This window comes from Cryptomeria japonica, chromosome 10 (genome assembly GCF_030272615.1).
Source record: "Cryptomeria japonica chromosome 10, Sugi_1.0, whole genome shotgun sequence".
Classification (NCBI taxonomy): Eukaryota; Viridiplantae; Streptophyta; class Pinopsida; order Cupressales; family Cupressaceae; genus Cryptomeria; species Cryptomeria japonica.
This window is the reverse complement of record NC_081414.1, coordinates 689,978,312-690,002,985: the sequence shown is the minus strand read 5'-3', so window position 1 is coordinate 690,002,985 and position 24,674 is coordinate 689,978,312. Positions and strand designations below refer to the sequence as shown.

The following is a 24,674-nucleotide window of genomic DNA, read 5'->3' as shown; positions in this document are numbered from 1 at the left end:
AACAAAGGTTCCAAATCAGTGAGGTAAAGAGACCTCGGTACGAAAGCTTGTCTCAAGTCCAAACATTATCCCTCAAACTTAACATACACTTAGAAGAAATTAATAAATCCATAATATCATTAACAAAAAATACTGAACATGGACCAAACACGTGTAGGGAATAATGTATACACAAATCAAACATGAATCCGACATGATAGACAAACAAGAAAAGCAAAAAACATATATGCAACACATCGGGTAAACCCCAAACAGGGGCAACTCTAAGAAAAGACATGATATGCAAGACAATTACGAAGCATATAATGATAATGTTACCAAACAAAGATTCCGAGTATGGGAGGTAAAGAGACCTTAGTAAGAAAGGTTGTCTGGATACCAAGCATCATCCCAAGAATTTCACAAACACATTGAGAAACTTAATCAATCGACAATGATATTCATGGGAAATACAACGCATTCAAAAACTTTATCAATCCACAATGTCATTCATGCTGAATACAAAACATGTGGAAGACACTTTTGGGGCATAAAGCATACATAAAGAAAACATGATACATATATGATACAGACACTTCTGGAACAAACGATATCACAAGACACGAGAAAACACATAAAACACACAAGACACATAGCTCACACATTAATGTGGAAGACAATTACGAAGCATATAATGACAATGTTACCAAACAAACATCCAAAGTAAATGAGGTGAAGATACCTTAGCATGAAACCCTGTCTAAACACCAAGCATCATCACCAGAATATAACAGACACATTGGGAAAGTTAACCAATACATGATATCATTCATGTGATATACAGAACATGAAGCAAGCACCGATAGTCCATTTAGAGTATACACAAATCAAACATAAATCGGACATGATGCAAACACACAAGGCACAAAACATATGCGCAAGACAAGAAGAAAACACAAAACACATAAAACACGGAGCAAACACATATGGTATGCAATACACAAACAAAGCATATAATGACAATCTTAGCAAACATAGATTCCAAGTCAGTGAGGTAAAAATACCTTGATATGAATGGTCGTTTCAATACCGAATGTCATCACCATAATTTCAAAAACACATTAAGGAATTTAATCAATCCACACCTTCATTTACAAGAAATACAAAACATTGAATAGACAAATACAAGGCATAAAGCATACAAATGGCATACATGATACAAACACATAAAGCACAAATCATATATGTCAGAGACAGAGCAAACACACAAAACACGTAGGTCATAGAGTCTACACATTACATGCAAGACAATTACGAAACATATAATGACAATGTTACCAAACAAAGATACCAAGTCAAGCAATTGAAGAGACCTTGATATGAAAGGTTGTCTCAATATCAAGCGTCATCCCCTACATATGATAAACATATTTAGAAACTTAATCAACACACAATGTAATTTATCTGACATGCAAAAAATGTAGCAAACACATACAAGGAATAAAGAATACACAAATCAAACATGAATAACACATGTTGTAGACACCTAATGCACAATGCATACACACAAGACACAGAGCACACACACACAAAACATGCAAGACACAGAGCACACACACACAAAACATGCAAGACACAGAGCAAACACATATGACATGGAAGACAAATACAAAGCATATAATGACAATCATAGCAAACAAGAATTCCAAATTACTGAGGTAAAGAGATCTCGGCATGAAAGGCTATCTCCATACCAAGCATCATGCCTAGAATTTAACAAACACATTCAAGAACATAATCAACACACAATGTCATTCACATTAAATATAGAACATGGATTGAACTCATACAAGGTATAGAGCACACACAAAGTATATGTGAATCATACATGATAGAAACACAAAACATATGCATAAGACACCGAGCAAACACAAAACACGCAAAACATTGAAAAAAGACATGATATGCAAGATAATTACTAAGCATATAACTACAATGTTAGCAAACGGAGATTCCAATTTTGTAATGTAAAGAGACCTCGGGATGATATTTTGTCTCAATGCAAAACATCCTCCCCAGAATATAACAAACACATTGAGTAACTTAATCAATACATATAACAATGTAAGAACTCAATATACAATAAACATAGAAGAACATAAACATATGCAGGAACTCAATAAAACACACACATGTACTTAGTTAATGCAAACACGCAGGGGTACATAACTCTCGCACTACCTTTGCTTTCCCACTAGGGGTCATGCATGCCAAAATAGACTTATAAATTACAAGCTACCAAGAAAAATTATGCTAGATGACCATAAGTGTGCATAACTTGAGCACTCGCATGCTTGTTGCTAGGGTTTATGCATATTAAAAAGGCCTAATAGAAACAGGAGTGCAGTTTCTGGATTTAATTGTGTACAAGATTTTTGCATCAATGTTTCGGATCACACTCAGTGATCCATCATCAAGATGAAGGCCTAATAGCTATAGCAACTTGTTGTATTCTATCTGACCATGCATGACAAACCATGTTTGTGAATTCCACTAGACAGCAAGTTGTGTTATGTTGGATAATTCATAAACAAGTAACACCTCAAGTAGCATAAACAACAAAAAATAAAAAACTAACAAGTTGCAATATACTTGGTGATCAAGGTGAGTCATATGAATTCCACATACCAACAAACTATGTTATGTTAAGTGATTACACAACATCAATGCCTCAAAGAGAATAACCAACAAAAGATCACAAACTAGCAAGCTATATTATGCTAAGTGATCAAGGTGAGACATAAATTCCACTAGCCAGCAAGCTGTGTCATTTTGGGTGATTCAAAGACCACCAATGCCTTAGGGAATGTAGTTGGCAAAATATCACAAACTAGAAAGATGTTTTATACTAGGTGATGAATATGAGTCTAATGAATTCAACTATCCAACAAGATTCCTTCTGTTGGTTGATTCATAGACCACTATGAATGACAATAATCCCCATATAGAACTACAAATTTCTTATATTAGCTGCAACATAATAAACAACTCGATTGCAAAAGGATCTTGGTTCCGTGTGTGCAATGAACTAGTCTTAAGTCGTTTAAATTAAACAATTTTTACATAAAGTAGAAAGCACAAAATAAAACTACAAAAGAGGAAAGCAGATTTGAAAATGAAATAAAGAGAGGAACTTGGGATAGAAAGTTAACGTTGACTGAACAGGCCTCCGACACTAGGTTCTATGATCCTGAATATATTTTGCCAAGGGTCAATGTCATGAATCATCTGAGCAAGCAACTATCCACAAAATTTGTTGCTAAAACCGAACAAACAAATATGGCATGGAAGATAGAAAGGAAGCATATAAGAACAATTTAAGGAAACAAAGGTTTGCAATTGGTGAGGTAAAGAGACCTTGGTATGCAATGTTGTCTCAAGACCAAACATTATCCACATAATTTAACATACACTTTAAGTAACTTAATAAATCCATAATATCAATAACAGGAAATACAAAACATGGAACAGGCACGTGTAGGGCATAAAGCATACACAAAGCAAGCATGAAGCAGACATGATATTAAGACAGGCAAGGCACAAAAGACATGATATACAGACAGGCAAACCCAAAACACGTGCGACTCTAACAAAAGGCATGATATGGAAGACAATTACAAAGCATATATCGATAATGTTAGCAAACAAAGATTCCAAAGCAGTCACATAAATAGACCTCAATATAAAAGGTTGTCTTAATACCAAACATCATCCCCAAAATTTAGTGTACACTTTGAGGAACTTAATCAATCCACAATGTCATTCACGAGAAATATAGAATATGAAGCAAACACATGCAAGGCATAAAACATAAACAAAGTAGAAATCAATTAGACATGATACAAACATTAAGGCACAAAGAATATATGCTAAAAATGGAGCAAACACACAAAAAAACAAGACATTAAGAAAACACATGTGATATAGAAGACTATTACAAAGCTTACAATGACAATGTTACCAAACAAATATTCTAAGTTAGTAAGGTGAAGAGGATATCAGTATGAAAAGTTGTCTAAATATCAAACATAATCCAAAAATATGACAATCACATGAAGGAACTTAATCAATACACAATATCACTCATGTGAGATACAAAACACGGAGCAAAAACATAGAGCATAATACACAAATCAAAACATGAATTAGAGATGATGAAAACACAAATCGCACAAAGCATATATCGAATAGAAGAAGCACACACACAAAATGTATAAGACACATACCAAACAAATTTTGTATACAAGACAAATACCAAGTCAATAATGACAATATTAGCAAACAAAGATTCCAAGTACGAGACATGTAAGACAGAAAACATAGACACAAGTGATGAAGAAAACACACAAATCATGAAAGCATGGAGCAAACAACACATTAAGGAACTTAATCAATCCACAATATAATTCACGGAAAATACAAAACATGTATTGGATACATATAGAGCATAGAGAAGACACAAAACAAACATTAATAAAACATGATATTCAAAGAGGTAAGACACAAAGCAAATATGCAAGACACAAAGAAAACACAAAACATGGGTGACTCTAAAAAACTTATGATATGCAAGACAATTACAAAGAAGATAATGACAATGTTAGCAAACAAAGAGTCCAATTATGTGAGGTAAAGAGACCTCAATAAGAAAGTTTGTTTCAATACCAAGCACCATCCCTAGAATCACCTAGATATAATAGACAAATTAAGGAACTTAATCAATACACAATATCATTCATGCGGTATACAAAACATGAAGCAAACACATATAACATATATAGCAATACAAATACAAAGAATATAATGACAATCTTAGCAAACATAGTTTCCAAAGCAATGAGGTAAAAAATCCTCAATATAAAGGATTGTCTCAACACCAAGCACCATCATCACAATTTGACAAACACATTGAGGAATTTAATCAATCAACAATCTAATTTACAAGAAATACAAAACATGGAGTAGACACATATAAGACATAAAGCATACACAAAGCAAACATGATACAAACATGTAAGGCACAAAGTATATACATCAGACACAGAGCACACACACAAAACATGCAAGACACGGAGAAAACACATATGGGATGCAAGACAAGCTTGAAGCATATAATGACAATCTTAGCAAACAAATATTCCAAGTGAGGTAAAGAGACCTCGTCATGTACGGTTGTCTTAATACCAAGTGTCATCCCTAGAATTTAACAAACACATCAAGGAACTTAGTGAATGCACAGTGTCATTCACAAAAAATACAAAACATAGAGTAAACTCATACAAGTCATAGAGCATACACAAAGTAGACAAGAATCGTACATGTTACGGACATAAATCAAACAAGATATGTAAGGATTTTGCAAGAGGAATATATCAATGGTATCAGAGTAGATTTCCTGCCAACTATGGGAAATAATTTTGTGTGAAAATTTTTAGAACCGACTTCAAGCACAGAAGTGACAAGGAAATCAAGTTTTATCAAAGAGAAAGAAGGAAAGATTCAGATCAACAAGAAATTATTGTAGGACAAAAGGTTGCGAAGGAACCTCAAAAAGACAAGGAGGTGATGCAAAATTAAAATATTACTAATATTTAATTTTAATTTTATCAATATTATTTTATTTCAATAAAATGTTGTCAAAACATATTTTGAAAGGGAAAATAAAAGGAAATAATAAATTATTTGAAAGCAGAAAAGAGAAAAAAGGAATTGTGGGAATCATAAAATGACATTCTTGGAAAACAAAAATATTTTGGGAATTTTAAGATCTGTAAAAGGAATATTTCAATGGCATCAAAGCAGATTTCTTACCAATCACGGGAACTAAATTTGTGAAAAAATTTAGAACCAACTTGATGCATGGAAATGACAAGGAACTCAAGCGTTATCAAAGAGAAAGGAGGAAACATTTGGATCAGTCATAAACTATTACAAGATAGCACGATAGAGAGGAACCTCAAAAAGACAAGTGAATGGATCAAAATAACAGGAATGCAATGGATGCCCGATTTGAGAGGCTTGTACAAGGATAGGAACAGTTTGCAAATATTCAAGAATAGTTGGTTTCAACTATGCAAAATAACAACATATTGAGGGCACACAATGATGAAGTTAGCTTGTCAAGGGAAAACATTCACCAAAACAATCGAAGAATAGTTGCAGGTTCCACTCCGGGACCTTTCCAACATAAATTTATCTATGGTGAAGAAGTAATTATTGAACTGTAAATCTAGACTTCCATAATTGTGGACAGTGGCTAGTTACAAGGAGTACAAATTCCTACCAACTAAAATTAAGGAGGCCATGTCACTCACAAATTTAATGAGCTAGAAGAAAAACAAGGGTGGTTAGAGAGAGGAGACAAAACAAAAAACAAATCCACAAGACCTCAAACGAGCACTAGATAAGTTGACACTTCCTACATTCGATGGCTCAAAAAAATGTACCACACACTCCTAGATTAAAATATTGGACACATTTTTACAATTGAGACCCATGATGGAGGATGAGGCCATCAAATTTGAGAATTATGAAAATTTTGCAGAAGGAATATTTCAAAGATACAGATTAAGATCCATTGTACTTCCAAATAATGAGTTGCATTCTCAAAGACTGGTGAAAAATTTCAAAAGTAAAGTAAAGTTGGGTGATAATAAATTACTCAAAACTTTGTATAAAAGTAAAGATGGATATAGACACCAAACAAAGAAAAGCAGAAATTATTGATGCATATAAGCCATCACAATTAAAGCATAATCCAATAAATGTTGGACAGATTGTTATCAGCAATCAAGAAGGAAGACTGAGAGAGGGGTGGGGGAGTGAATCAGTCTTCACTAGATAAGAAAATTTAATCACAAAAAATAGATCTAACAAACTGTAGTAACAAGACAGATAAGAAAGTTGAAAGCACAACACAACACCAAGATTTTTGACGTGGAAACCCCGGTTAAGGGAAAAACCACTGTGGGAACCTACCCACAATAAGATGATACTCTACAGTAGTATGTGAAAATATTACAATGGGGAATGCACATGCATTCAAGCACATTGCCTAGAGCTCATTGCTCAAATATAATGGCTCGGAAGGCTACAACCCTTAAGGAAGTCTCACTGACTTACAATAAGATTCAAACTACAATCTGGAAGAAATGAACTAAAGAAATATCATCTCCAAATGCTTGATTACAATTTCGGTTAAGCACAATTGTCTGCTCTGCAACACCAATCTCACCTCAACACAACATCGAAGGACAAATCACTTGTTCGCACATACACCTCTCTCTAATAATGAAAACACAACATCAATACCTAAATTACATGAATATATGACCTATATATACAATTCTTCAACCTTGATAACAAGGTCGGCTAAAACCTCAACCCTCAATTACAAAATTACATCACATGATACAAAGATCGATCACCAGGCCAATACAATGATTTACATAGCATAACATGGACCTAAATCAAATTTCCAAACGATCAACTCTGTCGGAAATCACGCCAAGATCAACTGCAACACACTACACCACCAGAAATACCACATAACATGAAAATCATCATCGGTTGATGCAAACCACCAAAAAATTGCACAACGATCAATGCAAATCACCAAAACAAATAGGACATGACTAGGAAACACCAACAAGCACGTTAGAATCATCAAGAACAGTTGCACCAACACCCCTTTTCAAACCTTCATTGGTCAACGTATGAAAACTCAAGAACACAACCAATCAACAACTATCACGAAGAAAGATAACTTGTGCAGCACCAAATCATGATCCGTCTGAAATGAAAATACACAAGACCATACCAAGAAATATCCCAAAATCTCAGCACAAGATCTGATCACACCAGATTATACCAGAGGAAATACTGAGCTCTGCAAAACAGTGATCAACAGAACAACATTGCAAAACCAGATCATAAGATCTTCCCAAACACACCGGAACAAATCACAAGAATATGCTGACATCAATGACAGCAACATATCCTAGCAGCAACAATGACCACCAATATCCAACAATCTCCCCCTTTGGCATTGATAGCAACATATGAATGTGAAAAACAGTCAATGCAAAGAAAGAAGATATCTCCAACAAACTCCCCCTAAAATCAAGACATATAAAGTACTTTTTCACATGATCTCTCTCTCCCTTTGACAGTAATGCCAAAGATCTCAAAACAGAAAACCAAACTCACTCTCCAAAATAGAAACATATATCGCTCTCCCCCTGGAACACACAACCAAGTCAATAGACTACTCCAGCAGAGGAGCAACACCAACTCATCAATCTGGATAAAGGGATAAGGCTCTGAAATCCACCGAATTGATGCAACTCAATGCATCTAGTTCTTATCAAAAGGGGTCGATACCCCTAAATGTCTCTCAAATAGACAAATGTATATGCAGGAAAAGGCTTAGTGAAAATACCAGCAATTTGTTCCTTTGTAGATACATACTCTAGCTTCACCTTCTCTTCACTGACTTGCTCTCTCAAGTAATGATATTTGATTGACACATGCTTAATCTTTGAATGTTGCACCAGATTCTTTGGCATGTTAATAGCATTGGAATTATCATAGTAAATGATAGTAGGCTCGCCATAGATAACTCTGATATCTTTCAGCATTTGCTTCATCCAAACTACCTGAGTGCAATTACTAGCAGCAACAATGTACTCAACTTCAACAATAGATAAGGACACTGAATCTTGTCTCTTACTAGCCCATGAAACTAGTTTCTTACCCAAAAAGAATGCTCCACTGGTAGTGCTCTGTCGGTCATCAATATCACCAGCTCAATCTGCATTTGTGTAGGCACATAGCATGAAATCATCATTCCTCGAATACCACAGAGCATAATCCATAGTTCCCTTCGGATATCTAAATATTCTTTTCACAACAATGACATGACTTTCTTTCGAATTAGCTTGATATCTAGCAACCATGCACACAGTATGCATACAGTTCGGCCTAGTTTGAGTAAGATATAGCAATCCACGAACCATAATCTGTACAAACTCTTATTAGCTTTCAGAGATTCATCATTCTTAGACAGTTTACAACCAGTCACCATAGGAGTTCCAACAGGTTTGGAGTCATCTAACCCAAACTTCTTTAACAATTCCCTCACATACTTAGTTTGAGATATGAATATAACTTTTTCAGTCTATGCAAATTGCAAACCTAAGAAAAATTTCATCTCACCAATCATAGACATCTCAAATTCTTTTTGCATATCACTGACAAACTTCATGCTCAAGTCATCCTCACCACTAAAGATAATATGATCAACAAAGACTTCAACAATCAGGATGTTATCATTCTCAATCTTGAAATACAGATTAATGTCAGCAACACCTTTAGTAAATCCCAATTTCAATAAATATTTATCTAATCTAGCATAGCAGGCTCTAGGGGCTTGCTTCAATCCATAAAGAGCTTTCTTCAACTTAGATACCATGTCTCCATCATCTGACAATGAAAATCCATCAAGTTTCTCAATGTAGACTTCTTCCTCTAGATCACCATTCAAAAAGGCAGATTTGACATCCATCTGATATACCTTGAAATCTTTATAAGCGACATGTGTTGATGTGTATTTTATACACGACCAAACACAGAATAAAATACCCAGAGGTATCTTACCCTCTCTTGAGCAAAGTTTCCTGACTGCTGAAGATCTCGTCGAAGGATCAATCGAGGCAACTACAAGGTTCTTGCATGTAGGTTCTCTACTCGTGGATAAGCTCTTTGTGGTATGATGTGATTTTGTTGGAATCACAAGGGGACTTACACTTGATGACTAAACGGCTGATTTGCTTTGAACATTGTTGGACAATAGGATTTCACTAGCCTAGATTTCTGAAAGAAAAGGAAAAGCATGAGGGCGAGGAAAGGATCTAATTCTGACACCAAGAATGTAGGAGCAATGAATGATCTTCGATGAAATTCTAACTAAGTCTTGTTTTGACATCCCAGGACCATCTCCACAAGATTAGTGCGATCTTCGGAGGAAAGCTTTATGATGTTCAGATCATCGCTACATGCATAGACACCATCAAGCTGATGCATATCAGTGAAGAAGCGACAATTGAAGTTAAGCTTAAACCGAATGATTCCAGTTGACTACACAAGGCAAGTCTGTAATCAACAAACTGCTAGTAGTATGGATATACGAATTTCACCATCAATCAAACACATTTCTTCCACTCATCTAATAACATGAAATCAAATATGAGAAGTATAGAGACAATGCAAATTGTTGAATCGACCCATAAATTTCACCATTTCTTCAATGAAGTTTTACAAGTCTTTTACAACATCTTGGCAACAATCTTTGCCTTCTCTTTCTATTCTACTTTAATTGCTATTCTATCAACTGATTATTCACTATTTCTAACTATTCACCTTCTAACTACTGACTAACTATTAGCTTTTTTACAAATGAAGAGCCAAGGCTTATATAGTGCCCACAATACAATTCAATGGCTTAGATCAATTTGAGATCAATGGCCGAGATTTTACAATGAAAACCCTAATTAGGGTTTGTTACAACAAACTCAATTCTGGCCAATGAAATAATTGCATTATTTGGACACATGTCTTCTCTGGAATATTCGACCAATGGAAAACCGGGGTAGGTACATCGAAGTTTGTGCCATCCCCCATGAGTCAGGTACATTGAATCTGGACACGCCGAGGTGGACCAATCCGACCAGAGGAGTGAGGACTGGGATGCCACCTTGTCTGACACTTGTAACTTGGTAGATATTCAATTTGATGTCGCTGAGAAGCTAGCTTTAATTAACTCTTCTAAAACTGTCTGTTCTTCAACGAACCCTTGCTTTAACTTCATTTGTCTTCGATGTGCAGGATGGATGGTGTACCTTTCCTTCGAATGCTGAACTGGAAGAGGTCGCCCCTGATGATGCTGGACCGGAGAAGGCCGTCCTTGATGATGTTGGGCTGGAGAAGGTCGTCCTTGTTGATGTCGGACTGGAGAAGGTCGTCCTTGTCTTGGCTTGATCTTCTTTCATCTGCAAAACAAATCAAAAGATGATTAAGGACACATAATAAATTTATTTCAACATAATATTTCACACCTTAAATCATCAACAAAAGATATTAAAATGAAGTTAGTTCAAGACTCTTTCCAGGGACAGGCCCTATAAGAATTTCGCCCTAGACCCTCTGGAAGGGTCAGGAGCGAATTTTGCATTCCTGACTCATTTAGACCTCCTTTCAATGTTACCTCACAATTAGCTCCTCGCCTAGCCCCAACAAGGTGAAAAATAGCCGTTTCAAAGGAATTCGCCCTGGACCCTTTGGAATGGTCAAGAGCGAAATTCCTAATCTTGGCCAAGATCCTGACTTCATTTTCACATTTCTTCATTCAAACAAGCATTTTTTCCTTCATTCAAGTCTGGGAATGCGTTAGTTCTAGGTTTTGGTCAAAGTAGAATGTCCTATGGAGAATTTCGCTCTAGACCCTTTGGAAGGGTCAGGAGCGAAATTTGACATTTTGGAATCTCCGTCAGGATCATTTTACAAGATCATTTTATGGAATATAACATTTAAGTATAAGTGACATTTCCTTTCTTATACTTTTAGTTATATTCCATATATACTTTCAGGATGTTTGAGAGTGGTTTCTGACCTCCAGGAGTTATATTGCAAAATCTAGTTTTTGTAGGATTCTTCAGTTTTCCAGACTTAGTCAAATTTCAGGATCAGGACATTCCAGACTTAGCCAAATTTCAGGGCATTTGAAAATCAGGATGACATTTCAGACTTCATCACTCACCAACTCGACCTAGCTCGGACCTTCAAGAATGATACCCACTCACAAAGCAAGACACAATTAGCAACGAGAGCAAAACCATGCCCTAAGGACGACTCTCAAAGAAACCCTTATTCTGGGGCACCTACTGACTCCCCTGGCTCAAGCAAAGCCTACCATCCTATTGATCCCCTGGCGACACTCAAAATGCAAAGGCTAACAGACAAACCCTAAACACCTAGAAAGCAAACCCCAGAAAGCAAAAAAAGTAGGGGTCCCCATTTGCAATGGGGCGATGTGTGAATACGTCAAAACAATATGCAAGCAACAATCTAACAGCTTCAAGTCTAGCAAACGGAGCAAAAGGATCCTCATAATCAATTCCCTCCTTCTGATAATATCCTTTGCAAACCAATCTAGCTTTATTTCTGACAAGTTCACCAGCTTCATTCAATTTGTGTCTGAATACCCATTTAGTACCAATAACATTCTTATCCTTAGGTCTAGGCCCAAGTTCCCATGTATTATTCTTTTCAGTCTAATCTAGTTCTTCTTCCATAGCTCTCATCCAAATTTCATCTTTACAAGCTTCAGCAACATCTTTAAGTTCAACTTTAGAAATCAAACATACTTCTTCAGCAACTAACCTTCTTCTAGTCATTACACCTTTATTCCTATCAACAATAATCTGATTTTCAGAATGATTCAATCTTACATACCTTGGAGTCTTATGATTGTTCTGATTCTCAGGTTCTTGCACTCCCTCACGAGCAGCAGCAGCAGCCGGATTAACTATATCTACCAGATCATTCTGCTTAGGTTCTTCAATTTGAACGAGAGCTAAAATAATGTATGTTGTCCATCATCATAACCACATGCTTTGATATATTTCCCAAGGTTCTCATGCACCTTCACATTTGCACTTTCTACTTTCTCAGTCTCTTATTGTAGCACTGGTAGGCCTTTCTCTTTGTAGAATATCCCAAGAAAATTCCTTCATCACTTCTAGCATCAAAATTTCATATATCCTCATCTCTCTAGATATAGCATTTGCTACCAAATACTCTGAAATATCTCATAGTAGGAACATGACCAAACCATAACACATAAGGGGTCTTACCGGTATCACCTTTGATGTGACCTCTGTTGAATGTGTAAATAGCAATGCTAATGGATTCTCCCCAGTAGATCTTCAAAACATTTCCCTCAATCAGCATAATCCTTGCAGCATCCAACACAGTTTTGTTCTTCCTCTCAACAACTCCATTTTGTTGAGGGTTCCAGGAGCAAATAATTGTCTTCTAATTCCATGCATCTCACAGAATGAATTTAACTCAACGAAACAAAATTCTCCACCTCTATTAGATCTCAAACACTTCACCTTCAGTCCAGACTCAATCTCAACCTTTGCTTTAAATATCTTGAATTTGTCCAATGCTTATGATATCTCCTTTAAAAAAACAACCCACATCATCCTGGAATAATCATCAATTAGTAGCATAAAATATATATCACCCTGCACACTTCTAACATTTGTAGGTCCACATAGGTCAGTATGCACAAGATCTAGTAGTCCATCAGATGTATATTGTTTCTCTTGAAAGAAATCCTTGTTTGCTTTCCCAAATGGCATTCCTTACATACTAGATTAGCAAGCTTAATCTTAGGCAAATCTCTAACAACATGTGTAGAACAGATCTTAATCATTGAATCAAAATTTACATGACACGTTCTCCTATGCCACAACCAACTCTCATCAATCTAAGAAATCAAACAACTTTTCTCACCAGCAATCGAATGAAAAATGTTACCTTTGTCTTAGTTCCAGATGCAATATCTATACCAGAGGCATTTAAGATCTTGCATTTACCATCCTTGAATTGTAGATCATAACCTTTATCAACCATTTGTCCAACACTCAAAAGATTATGCTTCAAACCTTCAACATACAAGACATCATCAGTGTTATGCTTACCATCAAAAGAAATAGAACCTCTCCCACGAATCACACAGGCTTTGTCATCTCCAAATCTAACTATTCCACCATCATATATTTCCATGCTTACAAATTTGTTTTTATCACCAATCATATGATGTGAAGAACCGCTATCAATTACCCATTCATCTTTCTCTTCAACCTTAGCAGCTAATTAAAGTCTTCTCAATAGTGTAGCTTATGGAATCAATAGGTACAAGTCTATCTTCTTTAATGGCAATAAACACAACTTCATCTCCTTCTGATTCTTCATCTGTAAAACCTTCATCAGCAGCATAATAGCAGTTCTTCTGATTTCTAAACTTCGGTTAGACTTGTAAGTCTTATCATACTTCTCATGCTTTTCATATCTATCATTCCTATCATACTTATCATGCATGTCATACTTAGCCTTTCTCTCCAGGCATCTAGAAGCAAAAATGTCCTATCTTATTACAGGAAAAAGATTTCAAAGTTAACTTTCCATCTACTTACCGGCTCCTTCAGGCAATCTTCGGACAATCAATGCTTCCAGCTCATCTAGCTCTCTTTCTTGCTCTTCCATCCCTTTTCTCTCTCTTTCATATCTAGATATTCTACACTCATCGGGATCATACTTTTTCTTACTGGATACAGATGCAGATGCTCTTGATGTTGTCTCAAACTTTCCATGTGATTCTCCAAACTCACTCAACTCAAATGCAGCAATCTTTCCAACCAACACATCTCTTGTTACTGTAGTCACACTTTGGATCTCATCAATACTAGGAACCTTATGTTTATAAGCAAGAGGCAAAGATCTCAGCACCTTAGCAACAATTTCATCTTCCTCAATTGTTCCACTGGCACATCTGATACCTAGGACCAGATCATTCACCTTAGCCATGTAAGAGTATATGTTCTCATCATCTCTCATCTTCAATGTCTCACATTTTCCTTTCAAACTCTGCAACTTAGCAACTTTCACTTGTTTATCACCTTCATACATGATCTCACTTCTCCCAGATCTCATGTGCGGTCTAAAGTCCCATTACATTTGTCATCTCAGAATCAATCAAGGCACTAAGAAATGCTTCCTTCACTCTAATATTATGTTCAGCTTCCTTGATCTCATTAGGGGTAGTGGGTCCATTCTAAGGAACAGTATAGGCATTCTTTGTAATCTTCCAGTAATCTTCTCCAAGACATTTAAAGTGCACTTCCATCCGGTTATTCCATATAGCATAGTTACTTCCATCAAACCTCAAACTGTCTTTCTTAAAGAGAATACCTTGAGCTGCCATCTTGAATCTCCTCAAGCGATCAAGCTTCTACCGGAGGCTCTATCTCTGATACCAATTGTTAGCAACAACCAACAAGGAAGACTAAGGGGGGGGTGAATCAGTCTTCATCGGATAAGCAATTCTAATCACCAAAAGCATATCAGATAGACTGCAGTAATAAGATAGATAAGCAAGTTGAAAGCACAACACACAACACCAATATTTTTGACGTGGAAAACCCGGTTAAGGGAAAAACCATGATGAGAACCTACCCACAGTAAGATGATACTCTACAGTAGTATGTGAAAATATTGCAATGGAGAATGCACATACATTCAGGCACACTACCTAGAGCTTACTGCTCAAATATAATGGCCCGGAAGGCTACAAACCTCAAGGAAGTCTCACTGACTTACAATAAGATTTGGACTACAATACGGAAGAAATGAACTGAAGAAATAGCATCTCCAAATGCCTGATTATAGTTTCGGTTAAGCACAGTTGTCTTCTCTACAACACCAATCTCACCTCAACACAACACCAAAGGATAAGTAACTTGTTCACACATACACCTCTCTCTGATAATGCAAACACATCATCAATACCTAAATTACATGAATATATCACCTATATATACAATTCATCAACCTTGATAACATGGTCAGCTAAAACCTCAACCCTCAATTACAAAATTACATCACACGATACAAATATCGATCACCAAACCAATACAATGATTTGCATAGCATAACATGGACCTAAATCAAATTCCCAAATGATCAACTCCACTGAAAATCACACCAAGATCAACTGCAACACGCTACACCACCAAAAATGTCGCATAACACGAAAAATCATCACCGGTTGATGCAAACCACCAAAAACTCGCACAACGATCAATGTGGATCACAAAAAAAAATAGGACACGAGTAGGAAACACCAGAAAGCACGTCATAATCATCAAGAACAGTTGCACCAACACCACTTTTCAAATCTTCATTGGTCAACGTCTAAAAGCTCAAGAACACAACCAATCGGCAACTGTTACGAAGAAAGATAACTTGTGGAGCACCAAATCACAATCCATCTAAACAGAAGATACACAAGACCATCCCAAGCAATATCCCAAAATCTCAGCACAAGATCTGATCACACCAGAATATACCAAAGGAAATATTGAGCTCTGCAAAATAGTGATCAGCAGAACAACATTGCAAAACCAGGTCATAAGATCTTCTCAAACACACCGGAACAAATCACAAGAATATGTTGACATCAATGACAACAACATACCCTAGAAGCAGCAATGACCACCAGTATCCAACACAGATCATTGAAAATGACTTAAAGTAGTATTGAATGATCAAGATTTTACCATCTATGATAAGCAACAAGAAGGAAAGCCAATTGCTACATTAGATCACAAGGGAACAAATGTTTCCCTTGAGAATAAAAAAAAGTGAATCAATTGTTTGTTAAGCTACTATTAAGGATGCACAACAACTATGGCACCAAAGGTATGGACATCTTGATTTACAAGGACTACGTAATGTCCCCATTTTCAAGTTCTCTTGTAGTGTAGTTGGTGCTGGCTTTTTGGGTTGGTGTCAACATGATCAAAGGAGTACTTTGATGTCGCTAGTGTGTCTAGATGGATTGATGAAGATGATTGACACTTTCTGGAACAATTTTGGACAACTTCTCTATGCCTACGTTGCATGAGGAAGAGAGAGTCACATGTGAAAAAGAGTTTGTGTCTAGATTGGATAAGTTAACATTTAGGGCTTCATCACTGCAAAGAACAACAAAAGAGCTATTATAGTGGCCTGTGTGTGAATGAGGCAGTTGAGGAACAGTTTGAGGCTTCAAGTTTGCATGAGGATGTAAGGAGGATTTTATGAGAAGCATGTTTCAAAAACTATTCATCACCATACACATGGAGTTTTAAAATATGGCAGCTCAGAAGTTTTAACTTTTTTCTTATTATGAAATGCTATTTATAGCCATTAATGTCTGGCGTATGAAGGGGTTTTAAACTCAGGTATTAGTTGAAAGGAGTTAATGAAAGCTCAGTTCAAATTTAGCATGAAGATTTCATTGATAAGATTGTATACAAAGTGTAGGGCACATATGTCTTTGCATAGCTAGGTTACTTGCACAGAACTTATTCATGCATATTTTTTAAATTCTGGAAAAGCCACTGAAGCTTGAAACATTGAAACGTGATCTTAAGTGTGAATAAGGAATCTGAGAGCTTTGAGGTCATCTGGACAATAATAAGTCTTGTTCATGAGCATGAGAGGACAAAGATCCTTGACATACTAGTGGAAGAGCTTTCTTAAAAGTTTGTTTGTGGATATAGAACCAAAGGTGACTATAATTTGGTACAAAAGTCTGAACGGTAGTACTGATTTTTTATCCATACCAAGAGTAAAGTATTGTTTATTAGGACTGTCAGTTAGTCACAGATACAAGGAGTTTCACATGAAAGCAAGTGAGATTGGGGATGATGTTAGTTCTGATCCTGATTTTCTATCATCAATGGAGTTTATGGGATTTTGGGGAGTAAATAAAAAGGCATAGAGAATTCCAGATGCTTGAAGAAGTCAGTGATGAAAGGTAAGAGCTAACTGCAGCTGGATGTCAAATGTGGAGTAAAACAGTGGTATCTAGTATAGAAAACTCATTGGAAAACATGGAATTTGAGTGGCCAAATAAAAGAAAATGCATCAATGGCTTAACGGTTATTGAATACTATGAAGGGACTGTGGAAACAGGTGTCAATGAAGAGAACAAATATGAAGGATATTCAGAATTTGTGTTATCCTATAAATCCTAGGACAATGCAAGACCTAGAAGAAGCACCTAAAGTGTTCTTAATGAGCATGCAATATCAATGTTGTGAATGTCTAAGAAGTTTTAAACCCATTATAAAATCTCCTACAAGGTCATGTAACAGTGGACACTACCAATCCTTGATAAGATTGTAGGGGCAATGTTGATAGATAGGTCAGGTACAGAGCAATAGTGTTGAACATTTTACCATGGAAGAGCACTGATCATACCATTTCAGCTGCTTTAGCTCTTTCTTAATAGAAGATAATCTAATGACTTGCTCAGATTTTAAATAGATAAATAAAGAAGTTCTAGGTAGCTCCATGAAGTCAACTATCACGTGCTGGTGGGAAAAAGAAAGCAAAAAACAGTGAATAGAGAGATGACAGGCCATTAAGGATAGAGGATGAGTTTTGATCATTGCAGATTTATCGAAGAAGAAGATCTTGCCAACAAAGGATGGCAAACCTATATTATGCATGTTTCTGGAGTGTCGTCCTGATTTTGAAGAGCAGAGTTTACAACCTTATGAAAAATTAATAATGATGCAGCACAAAATTAATAATGATGCAGCACAGTCCATAATATTATTCATGGAAGTTATTAGTACTGCTATTCATGAATGAGCAGAAGATATACCAAAGACATGACAGTATTCGAGGGAAATCACTTAGGCAAAACCAGGGCCATATGAGGAGACAACTCAACAAGGAAGTGACAGTCTTTTGCAAAGGACGATAGCAGAAAATGAAAGATCAGTCAAGCATGCCAAGAAAAACATCATGATGACATTTATTTTAGAGACTACAAGTTTGATTTGTGAACGGATTATAGAAAGGGTTGTCAGTTGAAGACCAATATACACAGTCATAGGTGGAGGGACAGTCATAAAGATATTGTCAAGGAACCTGTTTGGTATTGTGTGAGTTTTCTCAAGAGATCAAGAAACTTCAAAACATATTTCAAGGGGATATATGGCAAGTGTGAAGAACTTTTGTAATGTTAATCATGACTGTTAAGTAAGAAAATGGTGTAAGCAAAGAGTAGATCCAAGGAGGTTAGACACTGTGAAAGCCTGTAATGTCCCCTACTTGGTTCAAGACAGTTTTAACCATAATTAATCGATTTCCAATATATTTATAACTTAACTAAAACGGTTAAGAGACAAAACTATCTTAACATGAATCCAACCTAGGATGTTCTACCTTTTCTTTAGTCTATCAAGTACTAGCTATCTTACCATACTATATAATTAAATTATTAATCCTATTTTTGATTTATAAACCATTTACGCATTTATTAATTTTTAATTAATAAATACTTATTATTATCAATTAATTAATAAATACTTTGTTTGGTGATTTAATAAATATTTATTAATTTACTAATTAATAATTACTTTTTATTATATTAATATTAACTATAATTATTATATTAATATTTATTATTATCCATCTTTATGTTATCCCTCATTGATCATTCTAATTATATAGATACATAAATAAGTAAATATAGTAATGTGGCAGACAGATCTGACACATAACAGATCTCGTCTGCCATTCTTATGTTCTTCTATATTGGCTTTACATATATTTCGCTCTTATGCTAATATTATGTAATTTGCCTATCTTGGGATTTCCTTTACAAGTCTGCTGAAGATCAGTCTAAAAGAATAATTTCTGAGTTGTATTCCCACATAATATCATTAACACTATATAATAATTATAATTACAGCTTTATTATTATTATTATTATTAAGTTTATTAAATCCTACATAAGGATGATATCGGGCTCCATATATTATGCATATATATATTAAGCACATTCCCGTGCATACCATAAAGAATAAAGATGCTACTGCCTGTAACTAAATAACAGTTCTGTTCTGATCCAATCCATTATTAATATCTCCTTGCAAATCTGTTAACAATCCTCTTAATACTTACTCTTTATTTACTGGCGTATATGATATTTTTAATCTCTTTAACTCCGTCGCACACCTTTTCATCCCCTAACCCCCATATGAATAAGAAAAAGGAATAAATAATCCCATAACTAGATTTGTCAATAACTAAATGTTCGATCCTCAGAAGAACTAATATCCGACACAGATAAGAGACCCTATTTTTCCCCGACCCCCTTCCCATTGAAGTGATTTCAAATGTCTTCTTATATGTTGCAATTGGAATGACAAGTCGTGTCCATTCATCATCGTGTCCCTTCCTCATACTAATCGCACCTCTTGAAGATGATTATGGTTATCAATTAGACTTCTTAATCACTGCTCGATGAATGATCTGATTGTTATTGTTGTATGTAATCAAGTGTCACTGTATATCTCATAATTAATCTTCTTAATAGTCGGTGCTTGCTAATAGTTTTGGTAATCACGGACTGGTCAATACCATGTTTCTTCATATGATATCAATCGCTAGGTATAGATGATAATCAATTTTTAATACTATTTAATTATCCAGCTTTGCATGGGTTTTGGGATATCGATTAGTTCTGAGATGCCATGCCGACTGTAATATGTAATAGACAATCTTTATGAAGTCAATTATCATATTTTGTGTGAGGAATCGTTCCTTGATTATTGTCCACTTCCACCTTGTCGTATTATCACACTGCTTCTAATACCCTAATCCGTTATTCATTTAATAATAATCTTGGACATTCTTGGGTATGATATTGTATTAAAATAATATTTAATATTGATATGATTATAGTATTATTATAATATTAATATTATTTTTATATTAATGAATGATTAATATTACTATTAATATTATTAACATCAATTATTAATTACATAATAAATGATAATTTATTATTATGATGAAGAATCACAAAATCTATTATTAATTACATCACCAGGATGTGGGGTTATGACAACCCTCTCACTTTAGAAAAAAAATCGTGAAGTCTCATAAATGAGACGATTTTCCAATATTATTAAATGTTAATTAATAAATGTTTTAATTATCATATTTATTTAATCACAATAATCCAATGTCCAAAGAGGGGTTAAGACAAAGCCCTTATCAGCAACAAAGAAAACTATTTCTTCTAGTCAAAACTATCAATACTTCAAAATAATCTCCATGTTGTGTTGGTGAACCTTGTAAAAAGGAATGCTAGGGATCTAAACATGTCTGCTAAAAATCTTTTCGAAGGTTTGTTTATTAATATAGGATTGCAAATACGAATCAAAAAAAAAAAGGATTACAAATGCTCTCGAAGGTGATTGAAGACTTAAAGGGACTGTAATGGTTGTACAAGTAAGGGGCAGTCTTGTGCAGGAAAAGGAACAGTTCGGAGGTCTGTTATATGACAATCATTAATTCTGATATACATGAAACTCATTTGCAAAAATTTGCCATAAAGAGTAGTTGTAATTGACAAGAGGGAGAGTTGATGTTACAAAGTAGACTTGTGTTGTTTCTTCAAATTAAAGTGATACATTGTGTTGCTGCTAAAGTGTCCCTTAGTACAACATTTTTATGACTTCTTGATACTGGTGTTGTGATACTGATTGTTATACCAAGTCGTGGATTCATATGTTGAAGAATGAGATTGTCTTGCACTTGGAAGATGCTTGTGATAACCCCTGATGCAGTTGTTGATATTGGTAGAGTTGATACACTTTTGTTGCTGCTTCTATCGATATTTGTTGTTCATGAAGCCTTACACAAAGGAAGCCTACAACTCTGTTGAGAGTGGCAAGAAGTTCTGTAATGTTTTGTCATCATAATCAGTTTGCTAGATTTATTGGTTGGCAATGCACAGTGCCACAAATGTTGCATTATGGCAACCTAGGCAGCATACAAGTAGACATTGCTAAAAGAACAATTCCCTCTATCTGCATATGCAAGTCACAAGAGAGAGAGTATGACAGTGATCCATAGGCAATCGAAGAAAACCTAATGGTAGTCATAAGAGGATGCAATAGGTATGACAGGAGGAGAATAAGCAGAGATGATAGTTTTAGAATGCAGAGAGAAAGAGCACCACAAGAGGGAAAAATATCACAAATGCAGTGGACAGAGCTTCAAAAGGGCAACATTCAGTGAGATTAAGAGGCCAATACACACTACAATCATGAGATACACAGAGATACACCTTCATGAGCTAACAGTCGGGAAATGCATGACAGAGTTTGGAGGTAAAGCATCAACTATATGTGATAGTGAGCTCAAAGTGTTGTTATTGACATGGAAGTATGAAGTATGAAGTTACAGTCCCTTATAGGACAGTGGCATGACAAGACAAAAGTAATCATGAAAGTGGTAGTCCTTTACATAATAAGGGGTGTGCTAAGGTAAGGCTCGTGAAGTCTAAAAGGAAAAGCTTAAAGAACAGTCAAGGGAAACATTAAGATATTCCAAACAGTCACAGTATGTTTAAAAAGGGATTGATAACTAGCAAGGGTATGATATAGCAGAAAGCACACAGTAGTATAATGACAAGGAGGTGGAAACATCAAATGATAGTATTCCTTTATCCTCAAGGGCAGTATCAAAGCATAACAAAGTCAAGATGATCATAGACAGTCCCAAATGATAGTGATGCACCAAGAACATAGTGAGCAATCAGTTACAGGTCTTGCTTCTGCCAAACCAGTTGACTTGTCATTAGCAAAGACCTTGTTTTAGCAGTTTATGGTTCAAGAAGCAAATGCATGAGATGTGTAACAAATATGACAATCCTATGGCATGAAGACAGTGGTAGCGAGATCCAAGTGGACAAACACAATGACATGCAGAGAGTAATGGACAACCATTGTTAGGGACAGTCCTATGATGATTTTACAATTCAAGTCCATGATGATGGTAAGCCACACGACAGAGAATGCACAATGAGATTGAGATAACAGTAAGAAAGAGCATCAAAAAGAAATGAGCATTGTTTTGAGGAGTTCTATAGACTATTGGTGAGAAAGAATCAAGCTTCTGAGACATGCTTTAGGAGTTCACACTGAATGAGAATATGTAACCAAAGGGAAAGAGTTCATAACAAGGTTTTTCTTCCATGATAGTATACCTTTCATGTTAAGTTTCAAAGTGACAGTAAAAGCACATATACCAAACAATGGCCTCGTGCTTGGAACAAATTTTAGTCAAAAGTTATAGAATGCATTTGTAAAGGTGACTTGAATGAAGATAAAGGCTCATCTAAATCTTTCAGATATAATGGGTATGCATGAGTAGGGAAAGCCTTGTGATTATGACATAGGACATGACCTTTGGCCCAAATATTTTCCATGCCTATTAAGGTTCAAGACTCTTTCAACACTCTAACACATGCCCTAAATGTGTGGGCTAAAGAGATGACGGCAGTTGAAGAAGTAAAGTCAGCAGTTGCAATATAAGAAGAGAATATAGGGCATTTTGAAGACTTTTTCAAGTGGTTGAGATAATTTTGGAAGCTTTTTGACTCAGTTGAGCATCATCCAAGCATTTAGGAGTTGTTCAAAGAACCTTAATTGATAGATAAGGTTAGAGAAATAACTTTCCTTTATTCAAACAACATTTTGGAGAGAAATAACTTTCCTTTATTCAAACAACATTTTGGAGCACTTTTGAAAGCTTAATCATGGGAACAACTCAGTTGGAAGTTCAAGGAATTTGACTCAACAAGTAATGTAACAAATGACTTTATTTCTTCAAGCACATGTTCCTTTATTGTAGCAAGTTGTTACACAGCTATAAAGCTCAACTTTAAGTTAGTTCTTGTTGTTTTACCTAGGCATTGTAACTTGAAATAGATTCTTCCTTGCCTACTATGCATTGTAAGTTTGTAACTCAAATTTCAAATTTATATACTGTTATAAAACTACTTTATCAATAAAAGACAAGCTATTTTGCCTTCAAATAAGCTATTTCATAGTGTGTTATCAGATGATCAATGTATTTTCTGTTGAATGATGTCATTGATGTCAAGTGCAGATTGTTTTTTATTCGTTCAGTTGACTGATTTCCTTTGTTCTATCTGTGACTGTGACATGTGTTTTGGATGATCTTGATCAATGCAGAGCAGTGTTCTCTTCTCTTCAGCTTGTGCCACCTGTATGGCAGCATCTTTTTATTGTGTCAGAGGTTTCTGCAGCGTAGTCTTCTTCTATTCTCTGAAATTTCTACATTTTTGTAAAAAAAGCAGCTTCAGTTTCTTTGTCTCTGTTGAGCCGTATGACAAGTGGCAATACCTGTCTGTATGTCGTCTTTCTTGAGGCGTTTTTTTCTGAAATCTTCAGGTGACCCTTCACATTTCATGTTCAGCTATGTTGCAACGGTTTCTTATTAGTGACAGGTGTTTTTTTCCGAAAAAGTATGTTGGCGCGTTCTTAAATAACGTATTTAGCTGGGAGCTTATCTTGTATGAGCTTTGATTCTGGAAGGTTTGGTGTATTCTTAAGTTTTTTCTACACTTGTTTTTAAAGGATTTTGTCATTACTTGAGTTCAATGGAGGTAGAGAAGTGTAACAGTTCACTTCACTTGATATTTTTTTGCCAGTAATAATAATGACTTCAAAAAGATCCGGCATGATTGATCTATGTGTGGATAAGTTTTTTTATGAAAAAGGAAGTGTGGTATTCGAAAATAAGATGAAACAGATTTAGATAATTGTTTTGGAGTGTTGATTCTCGATGTCCTTGAATGAGTGAATGTGTGGTAGGAAAATCGAGAAGGAATGCGTGTGATTTTAGTGTTAGAGTATTTGATATGCAGATTTCTCTGAAGAAGTAAGGAATGCATGATTCTAATGAACAGG

General features: G+C 35.5%; 1 long non-coding RNA gene across 1 annotated transcript in view; it reads left to right on the top strand.

Moving 5' to 3' along the window:
- The window catches only part of LOC131076566 (uncharacterized), a 46,023-nt gene extending 21,585 nt beyond the window's left edge, over positions 1–24,438 (top strand). Inside the window, exon 3 of the long non-coding RNA XR_009113394.2 lies at positions 23,937–24,438. This is a non-coding gene — a long non-coding RNA (uncharacterized LOC131076566). The remainder of the gene's footprint in view (positions 1–23,936) is intronic.
- The last annotated feature ends 236 nt before the right edge of the window (positions 24,439–24,674 follow it).